This window comes from Equus quagga, chromosome 8 (genome assembly GCF_021613505.1).
Source record: "Equus quagga isolate Etosha38 chromosome 8, UCLA_HA_Equagga_1.0, whole genome shotgun sequence".
Lineage (NCBI taxonomy): Eukaryota > Metazoa > Chordata > Mammalia > Perissodactyla > Equidae > Equus > Equus quagga.
In genome coordinates, this window is record NC_060274.1 from 99,888,145 (window position 1) to 99,905,612 (window position 17,468).

Consider the following 17,468-nt stretch of genomic DNA (forward strand, 5'->3'; position numbering starts at 1 on the left):
CTCATCAATGGAATTAGTGCCCCTACAAGAGAGACCCCAGAGAGATCCTTTGCCTCTTCCACCATTGAGGATGCAGTAAAAAGCTATCTGGGAAGCAGGCCCTCACTAGACACCATATCTGCCGGCACTGTAACCTCGGACTTCCCAGCCTCCAGAAGTGTGAGAAATAATGCCTGTGTTCAAATTTCCTCTTATAAGGACACCAATCATACGGGATTACCATATGACCTCATTTTAATTTAATTACCTCTTTAAAGACTTTATCTCCAAACACAGTCACCTTCTGAGGTACTGGGAGTTAGGATTGCAACATATGAATTTTGGGGACACAATTCAGCCTATAATAGTTCTCCTTTCTGAGTCTTGTTTTCCTCTCTCATCAAATAGGGATATTGGAATTAGTCATTTCTAACATCTCTTCTCACTCTATGATTTATATATAATAAATCAGATTACCTGTTACACTTTATGGACTACAAAATTAAAACTAGTGAGTATAAGTCTTAAGAAAACTAATATTCATCAACAGAAGTATCTGAAATCATGATGCTATTATAATGTTAATGAAAACCACAGATGGTAAATGTGCATTTGAATTTCAAATAGTTGTAGCTTTTCAAATGTAGCGAAATGATTCAGCAAAATTTGCATGGTAGGAAAAATGTACAAATTATATTTCTCTTATTCCAGTAGGACCCAGAAGGTCACTGTGCAAATATCTGTTGAAACCGTCCCTGAAAAGGTTTTTTATTGAGGCTATGGAAATTAGGTAATTCTATAACACCATGGTCTATGGTTTGAGGATATAGGAAGAGATTGTGTTTGTGCTTCTTGCTTTTTTTTTTTCTGTAATGATTTTACAGCTAAGGTATAGCATGGTGTGTGTTTTCTCAAAGTTTAGCTTTCTTTATTAATGACCTAGCAGGGGAGAAACCTTTATCCCTGGATTCACCAGGAGACACTAAAAGAGAAAGCCACCTGTAACCTCTTCATGGTAGACAAAGAGGCCTCCATAAACTCTTCAGATGCAATTTGCTCATAGCCACAACACTATGAATGCCTTCAGTGAGAAATGATCTAGACTAGTGGGTAATAAAATTGGCCACAGGGAATTATCTGAGGAGTACTTTAAAAATAAGATTATCCAGGCCTCACTTCAGCATATTTTGATTCAATATATCTAGGATAGAGAGCAAGAGTCAAAATTTGACCAGGACGTTATCCTTATCCCCACCTAGGAAAATGTTGATGTGGCTGGTCTGCCTGGGTTTGACAATTGCTGATAGAACCCCGGATCTCATAAGCCTTGGGATCTTGGAATCTACCTACAAGACTCTATCACCCCCTGGAGCATTGGGATGGTTTGGTTTTACTTTTTTGCCAGAGATACTCTCTATTACACAAGGTCAAAACCATGTGTAAGGGAGCAGTAACATATGGTAAAGGTATGGAGATCCATCTGAGATACTTCAACATATTTAGAAAGTCCTGTTCCCTAATAATCAAGAACCTTAAGTTCCCAATTAAGTGTCCTAACTGTTTATATGAATTTGAAAAGAAAAGAGTTAAGACTGTTCTCTTGCTTGGCCTTATCCTGGGGTGCATTTTCACCCAGTCTGTACCATTCATTTGCAAGAAAAAATTTTGGAAGATTGTGAAATTTAGTGAGCACACTGTCTAGTTCATCAATACAGGTTATCTCTGCCTTTGCTTTTGACTATATTATTTTACAACACTTAGAGGTATACATTAACTGTTGAAAACCGTTAGTAATGAGAATAATTTTTTCCTTAGAAATGCAAATTTTGTCCAGTGTATCCACTGATTATTGCCCTGTGAATATGAACCTGTTTTGCCAATTTTCACCCATTAGTAAAAATCATGTCAGTATTCCTTATCTGACAATAAATATTTGGTATTTTGAGTTTTCATTTGAGTGGTTTATATCTCACTTCTTCTCTCATTAATTAATGAGTTAAATAAAAGATTTGATAGGTGTTCACATGTATGAGACTCATAATATCTACTTTTAAAATCTATCACTTAACCTGTTCATTTATTAAGCAAACATTTACTGACTACGTATGAGGTACCACATTTGTTACAATAGTGAGCAAAACAGAGGCAGCCCTTGTTTCTACAGAGCATACAACTGAAAGGGAGAAACAAAGAAGTAAGCAGGTTCTATGTAAGCAGGCAATTATAGAACAGTATCTTTGTGGTAGGCGTCCTCTGATATTGCCCCCAAGGATCCAGTATACTGGTATTCATGCTCTTGTGCCATCCTCTCCCCTTGAGTATGTGTTGAATTTATTGACGTCTATAAAAAAATTACAATAGAATAGAATAGTATAGATTAGAATAGAATAGGATAGAAGTGATGAGATGTCACTTCCAAGATTAGGTTATAAAAAATTACAGATGCTGTGTTGAACGCCCTTTCTTGTTCTCTTGCCTGCTCGCTCTGAGGGAAGCCAGCTGCCATGCTGTGAACTGCTCTATGGAGAGCCTCATGTGGAAAGGAACTGATGTCTCCAGCCAACAGCCACATAAATGAATTTAGAAGTGGATCTTCCATCATTTGAGACTTGAGATGACAGCAGTCCCAGACAAGCCCTTAACTGCAAACTTGTGAGAGGCCCTGAGCCAGAGAGGTACCTGGATTCTTTACCCATAGTAACTGCAAGATAATTAATGTTGTTGTTTTAAGCCGTTAAGTTTTAAGGTAACCAGTTATGCAGTAATAGATAATTATTACATTCTTTTTCTCAGAAAATTGTTAAAATATTCTATAGGTACCCCACCAGTAACCACAAAGTTTAGGGTCAGTGTGGAGATCTTGCTACTAATATTGTTATCCTTCAGTCCAATTGTCCAGGAGTCTGTTTCAGACAATCCAGGTCCAGTGAACCATAGTGGAAACTGCAGACACAATAGCACAAACATCCAGAAAGAAAGAAAAACTATCCTTCTCCCAGAGAGGATCTAATATGACAACAGAATTCTTATAAGTACTACAGAAATGACAATAGCAAAAGGGAAATGTTTGTGATGCTATATAAATCTTGGAATAGTTCTTTTTAACATAGCCCATAATTTTTTTTAATAACCTGACCTCTGTTTGAACCCTATGGTTTCTTCTTACATGTTTTCCTATACTACTTGCTTTTATTCCCCCTTTCTTGTGATCTCATCAGTTCCATATGCCATCCCCTTTTAAGAGGTAGCATGGACCAGTATGAGAAACAATACAGTAAAAGAGAAAGCTCATAGATTTTGAAACTAGAAATGCCTGGGTTTAAATTCTGGCTGTCAGTAATTGTAGAGCTTGGGTAAGTGTCTGAACCTTTAAACAGGGATGCTAATTACCTTTCAGAGTTGCCATGAATATTTAAGCTTCAAATTTTGAAGTAACGCATTGAAGGACTCAGCAGATGGTAGGTCTAATAAATAACAGTCATCATTATTATTACTCCCTTTCTCATGTTCTTTTTCTTAAAGCTGATCTTACAGCATCTCCAACATATTTTATTAAGAATCTGTTTGTCGGGGCTGGCCCCATGGTCGAGCGGTTAAGTTCGCACGCTCCACTTCGCCAGCCCAGGGTTTTGCTGGTTAGGATCCTGGGTACGGATCGTCAGGCCAAGCTGAGGCAGCGTCCCACATGCCACAACTTAGGACCACAACTGTAATGTACAACTATGCACTGGGGGGATTTGGGGAGAAAAAGCAGAAAAAGAAAAAGAACCTGTCTATCAAGCTGTATGTAATAGCAAAAGACATTACACATTCTATCCACAGGCTTCTCTTAGGATCTAGAAAATCCTATTTCACTGTAAAAGTACCTCAACAACATGGAAATGACAAGAGATTTTCACATAGTGAGGAATATGGGGTAACCATTCAGGTTTAAAACTGATTGAGCTTAAACTAAAAAAGCCTGACTTATAGTCTATCAAACAGACATTGCACATCTGCTTTAACCATTAAAGAATGCGCTCTCTTAAGATAAGAATGCATACTTCCCCTCCTACACCCCACTGGCAACGCCCGGATTAGTCCCTTTCCTGACATCAGGGTCATGTTGACCTGCTAATCCACAACTGGAAATCTCTTTGAAACTTTGATGACTATGTATCCTGGGTGTGTTGAATGTATGTTCTTTGTTTTAAAAATGTATAAGACTGTACTGAAAACCATGCTTCTCCGGAATGCTTTCTTCCTCTCTGGAAAAGGCCTTCCAGGGTTATAGTCTTCACTCTGGCTCAAGTAAACTCACCTATCTCTCTTACCTATAGAATGGTTATTGATTATTTTGCATCAACAGAAATATTGGTTCGTCAGTGCGTATTGAATGTAGAAGAAAGGTTGTTTTTAGGTATTTGCCAAGTAAAAGCACAGCAAACTTACAAGGTAATCCATAGCGTGCCCCATCCCTGAAAATAAAATGAAATAGAAAATGATTGACAATTTAAAACATTTAAAAATCTTTGAACTAAATTTAACTATATTTGGTTGCCTACTGAGTGGAAAACCTAGAGAATCAGGGAAAGGAGCGAGAGGGAGAATTCTTTTTAATCGCATATTTGCTGCCACAGTAGTTTAAAATTTTCATATAGGCAGATACTACCTAATCAAAATGTTATTAATTAAAATGTATTCACTCTGAATCATGTTCATATTGCACAATTAATCTTTTCCTTTCAGTTTCATTATTTCCAACATTTCCTTTTTCTCTTTTAGAAGAGAACACTAATTCTAAAAATTTTCTTTTTCGAAAGTAGCACAAGTATCAGTTTTTCACTCAGTGGAGACAGCCGCCCACAATTGCAGTTTCACCTCCAGTTTGACTGAGCATTTCACCCAGCTTTGATCATCTGCGGTCAGGAAGGAATTCGCTTCTCCTTTGGATCTCTCCCGGAGGAGAGAAAACAATAAACTTCCCACCAGCTTTCAAGCCAAGGATTTCTCATTAGCCACAGCTTCAGGCCGTTCGTTCTTGGCCCACACCCAGGATGCCTCTGGATACATCAGGCTAAAGCCTTGTTCTCTCTTCAAGATTGCTGGATCACTGGGCTGTGAGCTGCTCTGATATTCTGTCCATGTTCTTGGAACATCATAATAGTGCCTCTTCACTGAAGAGTCAGAATAAGACGAAGAGGGAAAAAAAGCACTTACAACTTAAAATATAGAAGCCATTTTAATTGTTCTTAAACTCAGTGAATAGTAGTAGTTATTTCAATGAGCTTAGGGTTCTTATCTCTCCTGGACCGTTAGCAGAAAATTGATGTCTTCAAAAACATTGAAGCCGTCATATGCAAGATTCAGAGAAAACAAAACCAAACCAACACAGTTGAATCGATTCAAAGCAAATTAACTCCTAATTAACCCAGACAAACGAAAGGTTTTCTACCTTTGGTAGAAAAGAACTAAATGAGGCTCCATCACTGTAACAGGTATGGTGTTCGTATAGCAGGGATATTTGCTGGTCTAAGACCTGCTTCCAGCTCTGTGGAGAGTTGAAAGCTCCTGGGGTGGGGTAGGAGGGAGTGGCGAGTGAAAGGGAAGGTGAGGAGCGTGTGCCAGGCTCCCCACCCCTCACCACTTCACCAGGAACAGAAGGCCTCTGCCCGCCTCAGACGCTGGGAAGGCACACTCACTTCCAGACTCCATGAGACACCTTGGTTTTTCTGTCTGTTTATTCTGTTTCCCATCCCACCCGCATATTTTTTTCTCTTCTAATTCTCAACCTTTCTTTTTAAGCTCATTCACCTCAAGGACTTTATTTTATTTTTAACAAGCCCTCTCTTAATAAGTATGTTTTTCATTGCTGTCCTAGCTGTATTTCTGCTCTTCACTTTCCCTACCAAGCTGTGTGACTTTGGGCAAAGTACCCATTCTTTCTGGGCCTTCTTTTCCTTGCCATAAAATGGAGACAGTAATGCTCCTGCCTCATGGAGTTATCGGGAGAACTAAATGGGTTAGAAAAGGCACCTTTCTTAGTGCCTGATACGAAGGAAGCACTATATCGGGCAGATGTGATTATTTTTATGGAAAATTTCACTTATCTTCCCCTTATTCTATTTTTAACTTTTAGCTTATTTTACTGAATTTTAATTTTAGCACTATTTTCGTTCTTTGTCTTAGTTGTAGATGTCTCTGTCATTCTACGTCATTAGGTTTAACTCGGTCTGCTCTACTGTTATCATTCCCTAACAGTTTTCCTCAATTACCACTTTAAGCCTGTCCTTCACTTGGGTTTTGTTGACGCTCTTTGTTCTCCCATTTTTTCTTTTTGGTTGGACTGGATGGGAGTGGGGATGGGGATTGTTAGGGTGGTGGTGGTGACTTTTAATGACTTGTCTTCACTATAGGCAACAAGACGTGAGTCTAAAGAAGCAGTTACCAAATTTTAGTGTCTCTCAGAATCACCTGGAGGGCTTGTTAAAACACAGATTGATGGCACCACTCCCAGAGTTTCTGATTCAGTAGGTCTGGGCTGGGGTTCAATAATTTGCACGTCTAGCAAGTTCCCAGGTGGTGCTGATGCTGCCAGTTGGTGACCGCATTCTGAGAACCACTGATCCGGAGGAGCATGAATAGAGGAGAGGGTCCTTATTATAAACCCAGGAAACCCTTTTCCACGCGCCCTAACTTACCACGCATCCACGTTTTATTGGATTCTCCCCAACACATTCCACTCCCTGCTCAGTATGAGCTTTTCCCAGGGCCATTAACCCCCTCTGTATACGGGTCATTGATTGGCTGAAAAGGTTACCTATTAAAACCTCACACCATTCTCCTTATAAGAAAATATGTGACTTTGAATCCATGGTATCCAAAATATATGATGATTGGGTTTTAGGCAAACCTTGGAAATTGCATGCTGGGGGGAAGAGCCAGGTGAACCTCACACCCAGCAATATGCAGTTCTGTTCTGATCCTTCTCCGGACTCCACTACAGGAGCCAGGAGCCGGGGAGCTCTCAGAGGACCCCACAGGAGTGCAGAATCCCAGAAGTCAGGTTCCTGTCACTGCTTTCAAAATAATCACTTCCCATATAATTTGGGGAGAATGGTGACAGAGATATCTAAAACCCCCATCACGGCCCATCTCTGTCCCTTACCTTCCTCCCAAGGGGTAACTGTTTCTCTATAGTGGATGGGTATTTTTCCCATGCATGTTTGTATAATTTTATCATCTGTGTGTCTATCAACAATATATAGCATCATTACACATGATATTTACCTAGTTTGTATCTTTTCCCCCCACTTTATGATGATCATGATCTATGTCTCCCTTTATCTCTATTACCCTCTCCCCAACCCCTTCACTTCCTCAGATTCTGAAAGTACAGGGACATGGCTGAGCTGGGCTTTTCCAGTCTTTTTCCTTTGTCCCTAGAGAGTGCAGGATGCTATCCTCAGAAAACCAGAGTCCCTCAAAGGATAGTTTATCAAATTTGGATCTAAGCCACATTGATAAATCTGATAACAGACAGTTCCCTCTTTGCCCTGAATCTCCTGTTGGCTTTGTGTCCTCCACTAAGAGAAACATTTTCCTGTTGAAAGAATTCTTCCCCAACATTAAATAATCTTTCTGCATTCTTCCTCTTCTCCATCTTGTCATCTCAAATACACCACAAAGTTTCAGAAAGTGGGAGTTCACTTAGCTCCCTCCAGATGGAGGAATCTGCCCCATTGCCTGACTCCAGCAATCTCAGCAGTGAGCCTCAATCCAGTGGGGATAATGGTCAGTCAGAAATCCTGCAGACATACTCCACACCTCGGCCCAGGTGGGTTCAGCCTGCTGGATGTGCAGTGCACTGCTCTACAGGAAATGGCACCCTGGCACGCCAAGAGCCACACAGCACTACCAATGAGTGTGTCTTTTTAAGCTTGGTAGATCTAGAGTGTGATCTGCAGTCTCTAAGAATCCCCTCAAGCATTTTGGCTGGTTAGGACCTTGACAGTAAGGTCTCCAAAATGTTGAGGGCTTTTCATGTTAATTGCTTGCTAGAATTCTAGATCTTTCATTATCCATTTCTCTATATTTAGTCTTTTGGGTCTTTTCATTCTCTAGCTATCAGGGGAAGAAATCTCTTAGACAGATGAGTACAGATGGATCTACCATCCCTACATCCGTCAGTCTTAGAGCTGCTGTTGCAAAATGCCTAACTCATTAGGAAAGAAAGCTTTTCCTGTGATTTTAGATCTTGTTCTTTGGCAAGCTGAATATGATGTGTCTCCATGTTGAAGCAAGCACATGATTTATCATCTAAACTGGGACATTTTTGAGAGTGACAAATGCGAAACCATTTGGGGTGCTAGTACAACAGGAGAACACCAGACAGTCCAGACAAACCAGATGAATGGTCACGGTCATGCTACTTTAATGTGCACATTCTTTCTTCAAGAGGAAGCTTCCAGAGGAAGCTTTCAGCAAACCGGCTGTGGTGTCACCCCAGCCAGGCCCATCTGCTTGTGTTTGCAGCTCCAGGAAGCCTTGAGATTGGCTAAGTCACACAAAATATATTTGGACACATGTGGGATCAGCAATCCAACTGCCTGTGTTCTTCCGGTGGAGAAATCTATACGAGTCTATGTTATAAATAGAAATTTCATTATCTGTGCCCTGTGATTCTGCCCTGGCTCAAAATGTAGGAACTTCCATCAACATTTCCTTTCTCTAAGGAAAGTACTGGAGACTATGACGAACACTTCTGCCCTCTCAGAAGTGCCAAAGAAAAATCTTCCATTCTTAGCAACTCTCAATTACTAGCAACTCCTCATGCAAAGAGGAGTAACTTAAGTGATTGGCTACACCAGGGAAAACCCAGTATCCATTAGGCCGTATTTCTCAACTGGTCAGGGATAACGATAATAATATCTCATATTTATGGAGTGTTTGCAATATGCCAGAACTTTACATGGTTTTTATGGTATATTAGTTCTCTTGGCTATTATAACAAAGTACAACAAACTTGGTGGTTTACAACAACAGAAATTTATTCTCTATAGTTCTGGAGGCCGGAAGTTTGAAATCAAGGTATTGGCAGGATTGTGCTCCCTCCAGAGGCTCTAGTAGAGAATCCATGCTTTGCCTCTTCCCCCTTCTGGTGGCTATTAGCATCCCTTTACTTATGGCCACATCATTCCAATCTCTGCCTCCATGGCTGCATTGCCTCCTCCTCTTCTGTCATCTAATCTTCCTCTGCCTCACTCTTATAAGACACTTGTCATTGGATTTAGGGCCTATCCAGATAATCCAGGATGATCTCCTCATCTCAAGATCCTTAATTACATCTGCAAAGACCCTTTTTCCAAATAAGGTAATATTCATACATTCAGAGAAGTGGACATATCTTTTTGGGGACCATACTTCAACCTGCTACATATGGATCATTTCTCCAAATTCCCACAACATAAATCTAGAAGATGAGTACTAGTAATACCATCTCTATTTTTCCAGTGAGGAAATGGGGCATAGTTTCCCAGGTTATAGAGTTGATCAGTGGGGGAGCCAGGATTTGAACCCAGGGAGCTAGACTACATTCCTAACCATGATGTCACAGGTCAGAGTTCATGCATGGCTTTTCTTCTAGATCTCTCACTCTTTCTTAATCTTCTTTCCTCATAAATTAAAAAACGGTCTGAGTTCTTGGGGCTGGCCCAGTGGCTTAGTGGTTGAGTTCATGCAATCCGCTTTGGCGGCCTGGGGTTTGCAGGTTCAGATCCCAGGCCTGGACCTACACACTGCTCAACAGGCCATGCTGTGGTGGCACCCCATAAACAAAGTAGAGGAGGATTGGCATAGATGTTAGCTCAGGACCAATCTTCCTCACACACAAAAATGGTCTGAGTTCTTTGTTATTTCTGGCTTCCATATGGTAAACAGACCAAGTACAAACCAAGGGTACAAGCCCTACCTGTGGAGCAAATAGGTCAGAGCAAGCAGGGAAGCCTCCATTCCCTGCATTTTCCTGGTATGCTGTAATTTTTGTGAAACAAGACATATATGTGTGTCTACTATATAATGAAATATATATTTTGCTCAAAAAAAGTTGCTCAGTAAAATTATCAGAGCTTATGGGAAAATAGGGTATGGGCAAACCATTCAAAATCTATGCAACTTGGTGACCAGCACAGTAAAAAACAAATAAACAAATAAATAAAAACAAAGAGATAATTAGTATCTAAGGGAAAACTTGGCTTGCCCAGGCAGGCAGCTCAGCACAGCTGGAGGAGTCCATAGAGAATATTAATCATGCACAAACAAACCAAAAAACCCCAGTAGAGTGAAAATTTTGGAAACACGGTTTACTGTGTGTTTTAACTTAACTAATTCCATGAACCCCTGGCAGAGCTGATCATCTGCATGTGCCTACATTCTCCTGCTGTTGGTAGGCCAGTAGGACCCCACCTGCAGTTGCTGAGGCCTGCTTCCACTCGCCTGGTACCAGCAAGGGTAAATAACTGGCATTCAGATATAACCTGAAAATGAAAGAGCAAACAAGTCCCACCTTCATAGGACAGTTCTGCTACATACATTTCTGTAATGTGAGTTCGCTCATATATAATTAGGAAATAGGGGATGATCTCAGGTTAACACAGAAGTCAAATCGTTTCATACCCAATTTTTCCTTAGCCAAGGAGAGTAGAAGAATTATAATCTTCTGCAGGAAAGAAACAGCTCAGCTTCTACCCTGGCAGCAGGAGTAGTTTTAGCTTTAATTTTTAAAGTATGAAGCAAACATCTGGACTCTGAGAGAGACACCCCAGACTTTGCATGGTTCTTGGCTCATGGCAGGTTGTGCTGCCTCAAGTGCTCACCTTACAAGCACCCCCAGGGGCTCAGAGGTCCACTTCTACCCATATTGTCCCTGTGCCATCCAGTACCACCAGTACTATTGGCTACTTTTGTCTGTTGTCAATTGGTTCAGCATCTTGAAGGGAGGAGAAGTGGGATTAGGATCTCTCTCACCTTTAACTCTGTGGACACAGGCTCTGGTACAGGCAAAGCTCAACTCAAACCTCCAGTTATGGATGCTCAGATTCTCACAATAGCAATCACCGCGATAATAGCAATTTGCATGTTGAGAGTGCTTGGCATTTGTCAGGAATGTTCTAACAGTATTACATGGTCTTATATATCGAAGGGGATCAGGATATGCCATTCCAAAATATGCCATTTTTACATAAGGACTATTTTGAGATGAAGGCATTTGAGCTGCTATAATCTCTTATCTGCCGAAAAGCAGAGCCTCCCAAAGAACTCAATTGTCATAAATCCTCTCTGGGAAGTAACTCTAATCTCCTCTTCTGGGAGACAAGAAGTCAGCACCACACCCAGATATACTTGGTCACAAACTACCATCTCCCATATATTCCCCTAAGGGCCCATTTATCTTTCCAAAAGGTTATTTGCTTTTCCATTAGCGCCCTTTCTTCTCCTCCTTTTCCCCTACTAAGTTAGGTATATAGACCCCAAATTCCAACCGCCCCTTTGAGTTACTCATCTCTGAGTGCTCCTGTGTGTATGTGCAATGCATCTGCTAATAAACTTCTGTTTGTTTGTCCTCTAGTTAATCTGTCTTTTGTTAGTCCAATTTACAGAGCCCCAGGTAGAGAACCTAGGAAGGTAGAAGGAAAAAAGAATGTTTTCCTCCCTTGCAGTATGTAGGTATTAAATTAATTCATTTAATCACCACAACTTGATGGGGTTGGTGCTTTCAGCCTAGGAATCTGAGACATGAAAACGTTGTGTTTTAGCTAAGGCCATTGTTAGTACAACCACACAGCCTGGAGAAAAAGCCAAGTTTTAGAGCTGGAGTGACAGTTTGCAGGGAGGGGAGGTAAGGGTGAATAGAGAAAAGGAAAAAAAAGAGTTAATACCAAACTTCTTGGGTTGTTCACAAAGGGAAATTGTAGGATCAATCAAGATAAATTGGAATTTTGAAAAGTCCTATGGGTTTATAAATGTTATCCTGGGTTTGCCCAGATAATTGGTTAAACATACTGATTTTTTAAAAAAATCACATAACAAAATGAATTTAAACTATTTTTCAACTATAACAGCAGCCTAGAACAATTCTTCAATTTATAAAAAATGGACTTCGGATAGAAGAGCCAAAATTTTTCCACAAGAGTAAAGCAAAATTACCACTCCCACCATTCTTTAAAACTTGATTCTTAATGATCAGAGGCCACTTTCAGATGAGTTGGACACAGACTCATATGAAAGACCCAAAGAAAGATGAACATCGTTTTACAGACTAATGATGGGGTTATATTATTATCTGGAATCATGAGTGGCCTGAACAGACAACAGACTCTGCAAGCTCATTATTGCCAGAAAAGAGAGTTCCAGACCAACTATTTAAATGTAAAAATAGTTATTCTTGGAGGATGTCCCAGAACTTTTAACTAGTTTGTAAACAACAAGCCAAGACAACAAGTTGTCTCAGTGAACACATCTTGGTGAACATTGAACAGATAGGGCATCGTGGAGGATGTGTGAGGAAGTGGCTCTCTTCAAAGTCAGGGATTCACTGGGGCTAAAAGGAGGGTTTTTAAAAATTTTGTTTTTGTGGTTGTTTATCTGATGTGAGCATCTGGTTATAACTGCTTTAAATTGTTTTCAAGCTGAACCAATCGTTGCCATCCTACACAGAGCAGAACTTTTGGATTCTATTTTATGTTCATTTGTATGCTAGAAGAGATCCAAAATTATATTTTGGGAGAATTTTAGCCCTCTGCCAGTATTTTTCTAATTCATTTCTAGTACAGTAGATATGACAAAGGTCAGCACAGAGGCACATGTAGTATTTGGATACACATCTGCTCTGAGCCCCACCTTGTTATTCTTCTTTTATTTCAGTTCTAATATATCCTACCAGGTCACATTTGATGTATCACTGTAAGTAGCTATAAACCATTTTTTTTTTCTGCTTTATCTCCCCAAATCGCCCCCGTACATAGTTGTATATCCTAGTTGCAGGTGCTTCTAGTTGTGGCATGTGAGATGCCGCCTCAACGTGGCCTGATGAGCGGTGCCATGTCCACGCCCAGGATCCGAACCGGTGAAACCCTGGGCCGCTGCAGCAGAGCATGAACTTAACCACTCGGCCACGGGGCCGACCTCAGCTATAAACCATTTTCTGAAGAAGGTGAGGTATAAATAAAGTGTGAAAGAAATTAAATATATTCTAAATATATTGCTTCAAAGATATTTATATTTCCTTGTATATAAATGCAACTCCTAGTATAAATATGTACACTTGCTGTTAAAAAAAAAAAAGGCAAGCCCAAAACGGAGTCGCTGATGCTAAGTCACATGTCACCAAACTGAGACTCAATTGCAGTTTGGGCTTTCCCAGGAACAGAATCTTAAAGCAGTCCATCAGGAATCTCCCAATCAGTTAGGTAATCAGCCCGATAGACCCCTGTCACCCCTAAAGGAAAGTAACCTTTCAATAACCAACCTGTTTTTTTGTCTAGTATAACTTCCATGTTCCCACTCCCTTCTGACTATAAAACTTGTTCCTTCTGTTTGGCTCCTTGGAGCTCCTTTCCATCTGCTAGATTGGATGCTGCTCAATTCAAATGGATTTTTGCTCAAATAAACTCAAAATTTTTAATATGCCTCAGTTTATCTTTTAACAATATACATGGAAACTCTTCCAAAATTTGCATAGTTTCTTTTCCTAAACAGGAAAATTTTGCAATAGTCACCTTTCCAAAGGAGATAGTATTGTCTTTAAAAAAGGCTTACTTTATCTTGAAAAAGGAAAGCTGCATGCACATTTAAATGCATTATTTCTAAACTGGAGACATCTAATTCTTTGCAGGAATGGCCAAGCCAGAATGATTCATCCTTTCTAGTTGGTTGTCCAACTGACAGAGAACTAAACCTTCCCCTTCCCTTCCAGGAGCTTTATACACTGAAGCACAGGTCCAGCCCTCAGACTGTAAGTCCTTGTACTGAAATGGAAGGATGGAACTTACAGTCACAATTTCAACCATTTCCACAAGTCCTAACTTTGAGCTTTGTTCTTTAATTGGAACATGAAAGGATTTTTCTCATCAGACAAAATACCTCTCTAAGTTTGTTTACACCCAAGAGAAGAGTCAGAGAGAAGATCTTGGGTACACCTAGTTTATTTGGGTGGTGATCCTAGGACACAGGAATGAGAGACCAGGAAAAGTGAGTTTGGAAAGTAGAAAAAGCCAACATAAGGGTTCATTACCAAAATTCTCCCTCTGGGCAAAAGGAGCTCAGTTCACTGGGAAATTCTGAGAAACATACATCATGTTTCCCAGAGTCATCTTCCTGAGGGACTGGAGGCTGGAGCATCTATCCACCAGCTTCTATCTTCCATTGGTAAAAGGTTGTCCTCGAAGTTAACTCAACTGTACATTTAGGTTTCCTGGCATCAGAGAAGGAAGTAGGACGGAAAGCTGAGAAATCCAGCTCTGACTTGAAGTGAGAAGTTCAAAGTCAGCCTGAGCTTGCACAGAAGTATATGCCATAGCTTCAGCTAAAATCACAGGTGAGCCCCACGAATGAGATTCCGTGTACTAAAGGTATCTAATGAAGTACCCAAATGCGGTGATGGTTACTGTGGCAACCTGCAATGAACCACACCTCTGTGTAGTCCCCCTTCTATGGTCTCTGGGTTGGGGCTTGTGATTGCTCTGACTAATAGAATAAACAGAACTGATGTTGTGCCTGTTCTGGGTCTAGTCCTTAACTGACCTGTCAGCTTCTGCTTCCTACTTCTTGGAATGCTTGCTCTTGGAGCATTCCTTTGAAACCCAGTCACCATGACTTAAACTTCATATGGAGAAGCCCATGTAGGAGAGAACTGAGATCCCTGGCTGAGGGGTCTGGCTGAGATCCTGGTCAAGCCTCCAGATGACTGAAGCTGTCCTGATGACCCTGGGCAATACCACATGGAGCAGAACTGAGCAGTCAAGCCATGGAATTAAGAGTCATAACAAAACACTATTTTATGCCTTTAAGTTTTTAGGTATTTACTTTATTCAGCAATCAATAACTAAAATATTAGCCAAGAAACCTTGAAATAATAGATTTATCTAAGTCCCTAAGAGAGAGCCTTGTCTTCCACGACTGTCCATAGGAGAAGTGAATTTTCTAGTTTTGCCTATTCCTCATCAAGTCATACGACAACACTTGTCATATCCCTGCCCATCAATTATGGCTCTGGAGGATTTAGAGTAATTTGAATGATTCTGAAAGGAAATGCTTTTGATGTCTTTTGCCAGATCATGTTGCTGAGCACTATTGTGTGAGAACCTTTCCTGTATACTCTAACCTTCCACTCCAGTGATCATTATAGGGTCACCAGATTCTTTCAATCTTCAGTCAACAAATATTCATTTAAAATTCACTGAACAAATATTTATTGAGTACCTAAGATACGCCCAGCTCTAGTGGTCTAGCGGTTAAGATTTGATGCTTTCACTACAGCAGCCCTGGTTACTCTCCTGGTCAGGGAACCACACCACCCGTCTGTCAGTTGTCATACAGCGGCGGCTGTATCTTACTGTGATGCTGAAAGCCATGCCACTGGTATTTCAAATACTAGCAGAGTCACTCATGATGGACAGGTTTCAGAGGAGCTTCTGGACTAAAACAGACTAGGAAGAAGGACCTGGCCACCCACTTCTGAAAAATTGGCCATGAAAACCCTATGAATAGCAGCAGAGCCTTGTCTGATGTAGCGCGAGAAGGTGAGAGGATGGTGCAAAAAGACCAGGCAGGGTTCCACTCTGCTGCACAGTGTTGCTAGGAATTGAGATCCACTCCACAGCACTAACAACAAAGACCTACAATATGGCAGGTCCTGTTCTAGGCACTGCTATTATAATAATGAACAAAATAGAGAAAAATCCCTGTCCCCTTGGAGGGGGGAGACTGACAGTAAGCAGAATAAATACATAGAATATATAGTTTCTAGAGAGTGGTCAGTGTTAAGGAGAAAAACTAAAGCAGGGAAAGGGAATAGAGAAAATGTTAAAAGATAGACGTTAAAATTTTAGAACAAAGATGGCTTCACTGAGAAGATGGCATTTGAGTAAAGGGCTTTAGGAAAAGAGGGAGAGAACCACAGGGACTCTAGGCGAAAGCAGAAAAATAGCAAGTACAAAGAACTTGAGGCAAGACTGTGCCTGCAGTATTCAAGACACAGAGATGAGGCCACTGTGGCTGGAGCTGGGTGAGCAAGGGCACGGCAGTAAAGGATAAGGTCTGCGAGTTAACGGGGGTCTAGATCACAAGGGATCTTTAGTTGTAGTCGGGATTGAGATTGGAAGTTGTGGAGAGTTTGAGCAGAGGGGTGATATGATCTAAGTATTTAAGAGAATTATCTGGCTTTTGTGTTAAAAACAGACTGGGAACAAAGGACAAAAGATGACAAAAGAAAACCAACCCAGACATCATTGCAACAATCCAGGCAAGAGGAGAATGACTTGTACCCGAATGGTAACAGTCCAGGTGGTGAGAACTGGACAGGTTAGACAGCCTGGAGATACAACTGAAAACAGAGTCAGACAAGAGAATTTACTCACACTTTAGATGTGGGATGTGATTAATAAGAGGTGTTAAGCATTACTCCAAAGTTTCAGCCTGAGAAACTGGAAGAATGGAGTTTCCATTAACTGAGATGAGGAAGCCTGGAGGTTTTTATATAAAGAGTTTAGTCTTAGACATATTACTTTTGAGATGGTTATTAAACCTCCAACTGAAGATGCCGAGGAGGAAGTTTTAGCACAAGCCTGGAATCCAGGATAGAGATTCCAGCCAGAGATATAAATATGGAAGCCATCAGCATATGGTATTTAAAACCCTGAGATACGATAAAAATCACTACGGGGCTGAGTAGATAGAAAAGACAAGAGGCCTAAAGACTGAGTACAGGGCATTCTAAAGTGTACAGGCTGGGAGAGTGAGGATGTGGAGGGGGAATGAAAGAGATTGAACAGGAGCAAGCAAAGTAGAAAGAAGGCAGCAAAGTATGGTATCTAGGAAACTAAGTGAAGATGTTCTAAGGAAGAGAGTGTAACTGACCACGTCAAATGCTGTCGACAGTTCAAGGAAGATAAGATGCTGAGAGTTGGTTATTGGATTTAATAATACAAACTGTATTGGTGATCTTAATAAGAGCAGTTTTTGTCCAGCACTGGTGGTGAAAGCCTAATGGATTAAGTTCAAGAGAGAAAAGAAATAGAGAAAGTGAGCCAGTCAATAGAGAATTCTTTCAAAGAGTTTTGTTTTAAAGAGAAGCAGCAAAACGAAGTTGGTGCAGTAAGACTTTTTTAAAGCAGAAATAACAGCAGTTGCTATGTTGATGGGAATGATCCAAAAGAGAGGGAATAATTATGATCCAAGAGAAGGGGTGAGAATTACTGGAGTCATACCTTCAGTAGGTAAAAAGGGATGAAATA

The 17,468-nt window shown here is 40.6% G+C and overlaps 1 long non-coding RNA gene across 3 annotated transcripts in view; it reads right to left on the reverse strand.

Moving 5' to 3' along the window:
- Positions 1-289: 289 nt before the first annotated feature.
- Positions 290-17,468, reverse strand: part of LOC124243467 (uncharacterized) — a 41,792-nt gene continuing 24,613 nt past the window's right edge. For all 3 annotated transcript variants that reach the window (XR_006889676.1, XR_006889677.1, XR_006889678.1), the window contains exons 3-4: positions 4,411-4,436; positions 290-2,320 (exon numbers count right to left, since the gene is read on the reverse strand). This is a non-coding gene — a long non-coding RNA (uncharacterized LOC124243467). The remainder of the gene's footprint in view (positions 2,321-4,410; positions 4,437-17,468) is intronic.